This window comes from Oratosquilla oratoria, chromosome 37 (assembly GCF_046742065.1).
Source record: "Oratosquilla oratoria isolate Oo_2021 chromosome 37, ASM4674206v1, whole genome shotgun sequence".
Lineage (NCBI taxonomy): Eukaryota > Metazoa > Arthropoda > Malacostraca > Stomatopoda > Squillidae > Oratosquilla > Oratosquilla oratoria.
Window position 1 is genome coordinate 30,716,703 of NC_134813.1, and position 8,682 is coordinate 30,725,384.

Below are 8,682 nucleotides of genomic sequence, written 5' to 3' on the forward strand. Positions count from 1 at the left end.
CCTCAAATCATCCAAGCAGTGTATTTCAGCCTCTGAGAAAGCAAATAAAATTCTGGGACTGATTGCGCGATCTTTTGATTTCAAAAGTCCATCGCTCATTAATAAGCTATATAAATCGTTAGTTCGTCCACATTTGGAATATGCTGTTTCTGTATGGTCACCGAATCTCATTAAAGACATTGACAGACTGGAAAAAGTACAACGGCGAGCCACAAAACTGATTCCAAATATCAAAAATAAATCATACGAAAATCGACTAAAACATATGAATCTGTTTTCCCTAAAAAAGTGTAGACTCAGAGGTGACTTGATACAGGTCTTTAAGATTCTAAAGGGAATTGACAACATCAAAAGTGACCAAATTTTCACATTGAATGAGAATCAGACAAGAAACAATGGTCTCAAACTATCCGGAAATAGATTCAATTTGGAAGTAGGTAGAAACAACTTTGCCAACCGTGTAGTTAATGAATGGAATAAACTTCCTGCACAGGTAGTGCAATGTAGTTCAGTTCGAAGCTTTAAGACTCATTTAGATAAACACCTAAGCAAGATGCTGTAATGATTATAATTTATCTTATATTATTTGTTTTTGCTTTGTTATCATTTGTCTGTTTGATTTTCATTTATTATTAGTTATGTGTCAATTTATTATTATTTACTGTTTACCTGTTTGTTTGTTATTCAACTATACCTATGCATTTATTTATGTATTTTGTTTGTTGCATACATTATTATAGTTTTTTTTATAATTATTATTTCATTATTATTATGATTTTTTTTCCGCATCCGACCTAGATATGGACCAAAAGGTCTCCTGTCGGCATGCTCCGCCTTTGTAATCCTTTTTATTGCATATATAATGTATATACATATATATATATATATATATATGGGAAAGGCGGAGGGGGAAACACGGGTCTTTATCTGATTATCGAGTTTATTCCTGACCGGTTTCGCTTACAATAGCTTCTTCAGAGAAGCTTTCCCATAATTTGTCCCAATGTCTCTACATATATATATATATATATATATATATATATACATATATATTTATGTATATACATATGTGTGTGTGTGTGTGTGTGTGTGTGTGTGTGTGTGTGTGTGTGTGTGTGTGTGTGTGTGTGTGTGTGTGTGTGTGTGTATGTGTGTGTGTGTCATCATCCTCGACATCCTTCGGTCATGGTTGACCATAGATTAGTGCCATGCAGGGGTATGAGTTGGAAGGGGTGTTAACTGGAGGGGGAGCAGCATCTACTCTGACTATGAAGACCGACATGGGAGGGGCAGTCTTTGTTGCACAGACAACACTTGTAGGTGATCTGAAGTGGTGGGGCAGTGCTGGCAGTGGTCTCTCTCCTAATGCGCTGCTCTTCCGCCGCTCTATGAAGGACCTCTTCACCAGCTTTGAGCTTGTTGCTTAACTCCTGCCTCCATTTTGATCGGTCATTTGCCAGTTCCTCCCACTTGTTGATGTCGATATGCCTTTCATATAAATTTTGCAGGCGTCTTTGAATTGCAGGTGAGGTTGCCCTCTTGGTCTGTTTCCTTGTTTTAGTTCTCCATGGAACAGATCCTTGGGAATCCTCTCATCCTCCATTCTGCGGACATGAACCTGCCAACGGAGACGGTGCTGGCGTAGCAAGGTGTAAATGTTGGGGATAGAGGTTTGCTGAAGGAATTCGTTGTTGGTATTATGGTCGTACTACTTAATCTTCAGAATTCTCCTTAGATTTCTCAGGTGGTATGAGTTTAGGCGCTTCTTTTGTCTTGCATATACATTCCAGGTTTCACAGCCATAAAGTAGAGTACTAAGGACGCACGCTTTGTATACTAAAATCTTGGTAGTGAGACTGAGCTTGGTGTCTTTCCACACTCTCTTGGTGAGTTTTGCGAATGTTGCTGAGGCACGACCAGTTCTTCCATTGATTTCGGTGTCCAAGGAGAGGTCGTTTGTTACCACTGAACCAAGATAAGTGAATTCATTTACTGCTTCTAGCTGGTAGTTGTTGATGTGGATGTTTGGTGGGTGTTGTGTATTGATACCCATGATGTTCGTCTTCTTCAGGCTGATGGTAAGCTTGAAGCCGCCACATGCTTTGGAGAATTTGTTCAGAAGAGTCTGTAGGTCTTGTTCGGAGTGAGTTACTAATGCTGCGTCGTCAGCAAAGAGCAAGTCTCTTATAAGTACTTTGCGGATCTTTGTCTTTGCTCTGAGCCTGTCTAAGTTGTACAGTTTGCTGTCCGATCTTGTGTGGAGGTATATACCTTCCCTGGAGCCACCAAATGCATGTTTTAGCATGACAACAAAGTAGATGCCAAAGAGGCTTAGGGCTATACCCGATGCACTGAGATCTGACCGTTAGGGCGGAGCACTGGGAGTTCCCCTGTGGTGCCACATATAATCATTTTATAATTTTATTTTATTATATAATTCTATTTTATAATTTTATAATGTTGCCTCATATGATTATATTATAATTTTTTGTCACACACCACCACTGAGGTAAAAATCAAAGCAATGTTTTCTATACAAAGGTTTCGTTTCTTTAAGTGTAGATATGGCATATGTGTATGAAAGAGCGACGTTGCCGCTACATCTAATCTCTAGCCCCGCCCCCCTCACACTGCATTCAGAAAACATTGCATCCACACGCACGTTCTCGCCATGGATGCCCATATGTGGCAACACCGGGAAATCTCCTAGCCCCGCCTTATCGGTCATTTCTCCTTGCGCTGACTATAGTACACACCCTTGTTTAATTCCACATCTAATTGCAAGAGATGTTGAGGATAAGCCGTCAAACTGTACAACCCCTTTCATGTCTTTGTGAAAGGATATAATCACTGAAAAGAGCTTTGGTGGACATCCGATTCTTTATATATATTATATATATATATATATATATATATATATATATATAGTCTATATATATATATGTGTGTGTGTGTGTGTGTGTGTGTGTGTGTGTGTGTGTGTGTGTGTGTGTGTGTGTGTGTGTGTGTGTGTGTGTGTGTGTGTGTGTGTGTGTGTGTGTGTGTGTGTGTCATAGTGGAGATGGATTGAACGCAAAATTTCATATGTAACTCGAGCATACAAATATATATAAGAAAAGTTCCGCTCAACTTACATCTCTCTTGATGGCGCAATCGGTTAAGTCATTAACACTTATCACGTGCTAGCGCTGGTTCGAGTCCTTGGCCGTACCAATTGTACTATCATAGTGGAGATGGGTTGAACGCAAAATTTCGTGTATGTGTATGTACTCGTAATTCGAGCATACAAATATATATAAGAAAAGTTGCTCTCAACTTATATCTCTCTTGATGGCGCAATCGGTTAAGTCACTAACACTTGTCACGTGCTAGCCCTAGTTCGAGTCCTTGGCCGTACCATGTTTCAATTTCTGCATGTTGGCCTCCGCGAGTCTCTCGATATATATATATATGTGCGTGTGTGTGTGGTGTGTGTGTGTGTGTGTGTGTGTGTGTGTGTGTGTGTGTGTGTGTGTGTGTGTGTGTGTGTGTGTGTGTGTGTGTGTAAGGGAGTGAGTTGGGAATTGGGGGAGGGTATGCTTGAATTATATTTTTGACGGAGCCAAAAGGGATTCTTCCCCGTCTCCTCTTTTTCTGCATGAGGGGACGAAGAGTGGGGCGGGGGACGCCGATTAAATGAAGTGGCCTTGCTGTGGATGTGCTGTATCTTGCAACACTGCTTCTGACCCAGGGCAGTGGGCTAGAGGCAGGAATGACCCATCATCCAAGAGGAGCCAAGATAAGAGGGAGGGAGGGAGTGAATAGGAGTAGAATATGTGGGCATGGAATGGGTGAGAGTGGATTTTTTGCCTTTGATTTTTGGCTACATCCCTTGTAAGGGGGAAAAGACATTGGTATATATATGTAATTATGTGTATATATATATATATACACACATAAACATACATATATATATACATATATATATATATATATATATATATATGTGTGTGTGTGTGTGTGTGTGTGTGTGTGTGTGTGTGTGTGTGTGTGTGTGTGTGTGTGTGTGTGTGTTATACTATATATATATATATATATATATATATATATATATAATATATACATGGTGGCAGCCAGACAATCAGTGTTCCTATAACATAAGAACATAAGAAATAAAGGAGACTGCAAAAGACCATAAGGCCTACACTAGGCAGCTCCGTATCCATCACCACCTGTCGTCCCCATCCATAAAGTTGTCTAATCGTTTTTTAAAACAACTGATAGTTTCAGCGCTTACTACGTGGTTACTAAGTTTATTCCATTCATCGACCACCCTATTTGTAAACCAATTCTTGCCTATTTCCTTCTTAAATCTAAATTTGTCCAGTTTATACCCATTACTGCGAGTCCTGCCCTGTTGTTTTATTATGATGATCTTGTTTGCATCACCCTTGTTATAACCTTTGATCCACTTGAACACTTCTATTAGATCACCCCGCACTCTGCGTCTTTCCAGAGAGTGTAAGTTTAGGTGCCTAAGCCTCTCTTCGTAAGGCAAATTTCCGAGTCCTTGTATCATTTTGGTCATTCTTCTCTGTACTGATTCTAGTGAATTTATGTCCATTTTGTAGGACGGAGACCAAAACTGTACCGCATAGTCAAGTATGGGTCTAACTATCGCTAGATAGAGTTTAATAATTACCTCTGCACTTCTATTTGTTACCGTCCTAGCAATGAAGCCTAATGCTCTGTTTGCTTTATTTCTGGCGCTAATGCACTGCTTCCTGGTTTTAAGGTCCGGACTCACCAGAACTCCCAAGTCCCTCTCGCACTCAGATTTTTCTAAAAACGTGTCATCTAAGTTGTATCTATTTTCGGGGTTGTGTAGCCCTACGTTTAACACGCTACACTTAGAGATATTGAAGTTCATTTGCCATTTCACCGACCATGTTAACAGTTTATTAAGATCATCCTGCAGAATCTGGGCGTCTTCTCCTGACCTAATTAGGCGTCCTATTTTAGTGTCGTCCGCAAACTTACTAACATCACTATTTAACCCATCGTCTAAGTCGTTTATATACATAATGAACAATAAGGGACCCAAAACCGAGCCCTGGGGGACCCCGCTAGTAACATTGCCCCACCTAGATTTTATTCCATTTATGGTGACCCGCTGTTTTCTGTTACTAATCCAAGCTCTAATCCATTCTAACACTTTTCCTCCTATGCCATGGGCTTTGATTTTATTTAGTAGTCTCTGGTGTGGCACTTTGTCGAACGCTTTGCTAAAGTCAAGGTAAATAACATCGTAATTTTCATTGTTGTCTGACGCCTTATATACCTTAGTGTAAAAGGATAGAAGATTAGTCACGCATGACTTACCTTTGGAGAAACCATGCTGTGAATCACGAATTAAATTATGCCCTTCAATGTGTTCTCTGAGTCTATTTACTATTATTGATTCAAGCATTTTTCCTATAACCGATGTCAAACTGATTGGCCTGTAGTTGCATATGGTCGATCTATCTCCCTTCTTAAAAACAGGAACAACGTTTGCCTGCCTCCAAGCAGTTGGAACAGAACCAGTGTCTACCGATTTATTGAATATTTCAGTTAACTGGTCGCAGATTTCAAATTTACACTCTTTAAGCATTCTTGGAAAAATTTCGTCCGGACCCGGAGATTTTGTAGCTTTAAGTCTGTCAATCTGCTTGATAACTTCTTCTTTACTAATGCTGATATTAGTTAGGCTATTTTCTTCATCCCCTCTGAAAATCGGATCGCAGTCAGGTACTTTATCTAACCTCTCATTAGTAAACACCGATAGAAAATAATTGTTAAACTCCTCACTCATTTTTTCTTCCGATTCTATCATGACATTTTCATCGTTTTTAATTGGTCCTATTCTTTCTTTATTTTTTGTTCTATAGAGGTGAAAGAAACCCTTTGGGTTGGATTTTGCTTGACTGGCAACCTTGATTTCATAATTACGTTTCGCTGAACGTGTATTCCTACACCTCAACAATGCCCACCTGTTGACTCATCCAGAGCTTGATCGCTCCAATAGAAGAAACAAAACGTTCTGTCAGATGTCTTAGTTTTCCTTCTTGTTTTTTAATCCTCCTTATTAAAGTTCTCAATGAATCTTGGAAATTTGTTCTTTTCACTAACTGTCCAACAAAATCCATTTTTCCAGAGGCTTGAAAGCTTTCGAAAGAAGTTCATGTCTCATTCCTTTGCTGTCATTTTCAACAAAACATGCTTAAGAGAAAACCTTCGGTCACGGCTTATGGCGGGGCAGTTAAGAATAATACAACGACCCCGAAGTACATGAGAACTCTGGCTGGTGGTCATGCTTCATAATGACCAAGTACCAATTCCTGTCAAGAACTTAACATCAGAGTTGGAAACGTGTGTTGATATTTAGGATCCATCAGGATATACCTTACATTGTACACAAACCAGACACACAACATGTTGAGGATCACTTTTTGAATATGTATTTTTTTCTCTGGGATATGGGATATATTGGTGATCTCAGATAGTTTAAGTTAATATAGAGATAGTGAACTATAGAAACAGTGACTTAGTGATCGAGACTTGTACATAATCAAGGTCAGGTTGCTCAGGCTGACTGTGTGAGGCTTCCCTAGTCCCCCCAATAATCTGATGAGGAGTTGGAAGCCCACCAGGCAAGTAAGCACAGTAGTCAGTATCCAACGCTCTCACCTCCCTCACCTTACAATGTTTACAAGTCAATCCCATTCAGTGACGCTGTTTCCGTTTCGCTCTCGCTGCTTTTGTTTACGCCGTGAACTCTACACTCCTACTAAATGCCACATTTTTGCACCCGTTAAAACGGGTTACATTTCCCTGCACATAGAATTTATAGTTAAAACCACGCCACGGATAATGATAATATAGAAAATAAGAAAATTGTGTCAAATACGCAACGTCGTATACAGTAATGAATACAAGAAAGGCAAGACTTACTTTTTTTTCAAATATTTTCAAATGTTCAGTTATTATGTCTACTAAATCAACGGAATTGTGTGACTTGCTAGTTTTCTTTAAAAAATAACTAAATCTGTGTTGATACATCAGTCATTATTATCGGAATTATTATCTAATGTTTAACTTATTCATTTACATTGTACAACAAATTTCAGGATAAAAAAAACAGTTCTCATGTGCATTTTAATATGAAGTTCAGTGTGCTGAATTCAAATTTGATAACAAAAATTTCATATCACGTCACATGTTACCAATATGCAACATAACCGCTTTAATACTGTAAAGGGATCCATCTATGTACAGCCTCCATTCATTTGGTTCAGAGGTCAGCTGAAGGGCATTAATATAATTATAACAAGCCAAGTTGTTTTCCAAAGTGAGGAACTGCTGTAGGTCTGCAGAACGCTTCCTAAATACTGTAATTCGAGCATTTTAGTAGTATTAGCAAATATATAATAATGTTTATGTGGCATACGTGTACCGATTGATATTACTCATGACTGTCTCTGGTCCCCTTAACCCCTACGTATGTTGTCTGTGTAACTTAGTGTAGAAAATCAGTCTATTGAGGACCACAATGGAAATAAGCTTTTTTTTTTTATCTTCGGTATTTGTAATTGTTATTTCAAACTTTGTGTTCTTTTCTTTATCTGCACTTCAATATTATTATTATTATTATTATTATTATTATTATTATTATTATTATTATTATTATTATTATTATTATTAATCACTGTTGCTTAGTAATTGTTAGATCACGAACTAGATCACTGATTACCAGTTGGGTGATGAGGTGTGGTTTCTTGTCAGATTCAAGCTGTGTCAAATACGTTGTTTCTCTAGATTCTGAGTCGTCTGAGTTGCTCTTGTCATCGTTTGGTAGTTTAGAGGGTGGCTGTGATACAGCAATATCACTTGAATGTCGAACTGGGCGAATAGCAGACTGAAGATCTGGATACATGATGATGATAGACTTCTTGCCTTTTTCTGTTGCGACCTGCAGGGAAATAGAATAAAATCAAACTAAAAATGAGTATTATCGGTTGTGACCGTGTGCAAAAATAATGGAAGTACAACACTGTCAACACATTATGTATTGCGACCTTTTTATTGATACATCTCTTGGATACCCACCTTTAATATCTGTTTAGCAGAAGTAGCAATCTGTTGAATGGTCCTTTGGCTCCCTGCAGACCAGGCCAGGCTTTATGTTTTTCACCTAAGCAGAAAGGGAACTTATACACCTGCCACAACGTAACTGAGGTGCCCAGCGTTTGCCATGGTCACTCACTTTACACCCAAAGTACAGCTCATAAAATTTCTTTACATGTTGAGTTAACTGTCTCTTGTATTGCTTTAATGTAACTGATCCACATGTATAACAAAAATTGTATGGCGAATTTTTGCACTCGCTAGGTATTTCAGCTCTGTCTCCTGTGAAGAAAAAACACTTATGTGAAAAATTATATAAATGGTTAGAACAACATAAATATTAAATAGAAAAGTAAAAATAGGAAGCATTCATAGTAAGCAACAAAAAAGATCCATCAGTGTCTCGTAAGATGGTAATTTACGAGAAACTGGAGGGTCGCAGAAAGAAACGGATGGCACATTCGTGATCTACGCAAAAAATAACGTCAAAAGAGGATATTCTCATTTCCGGTTGTTTTTTTTCATTGTAACACAGTG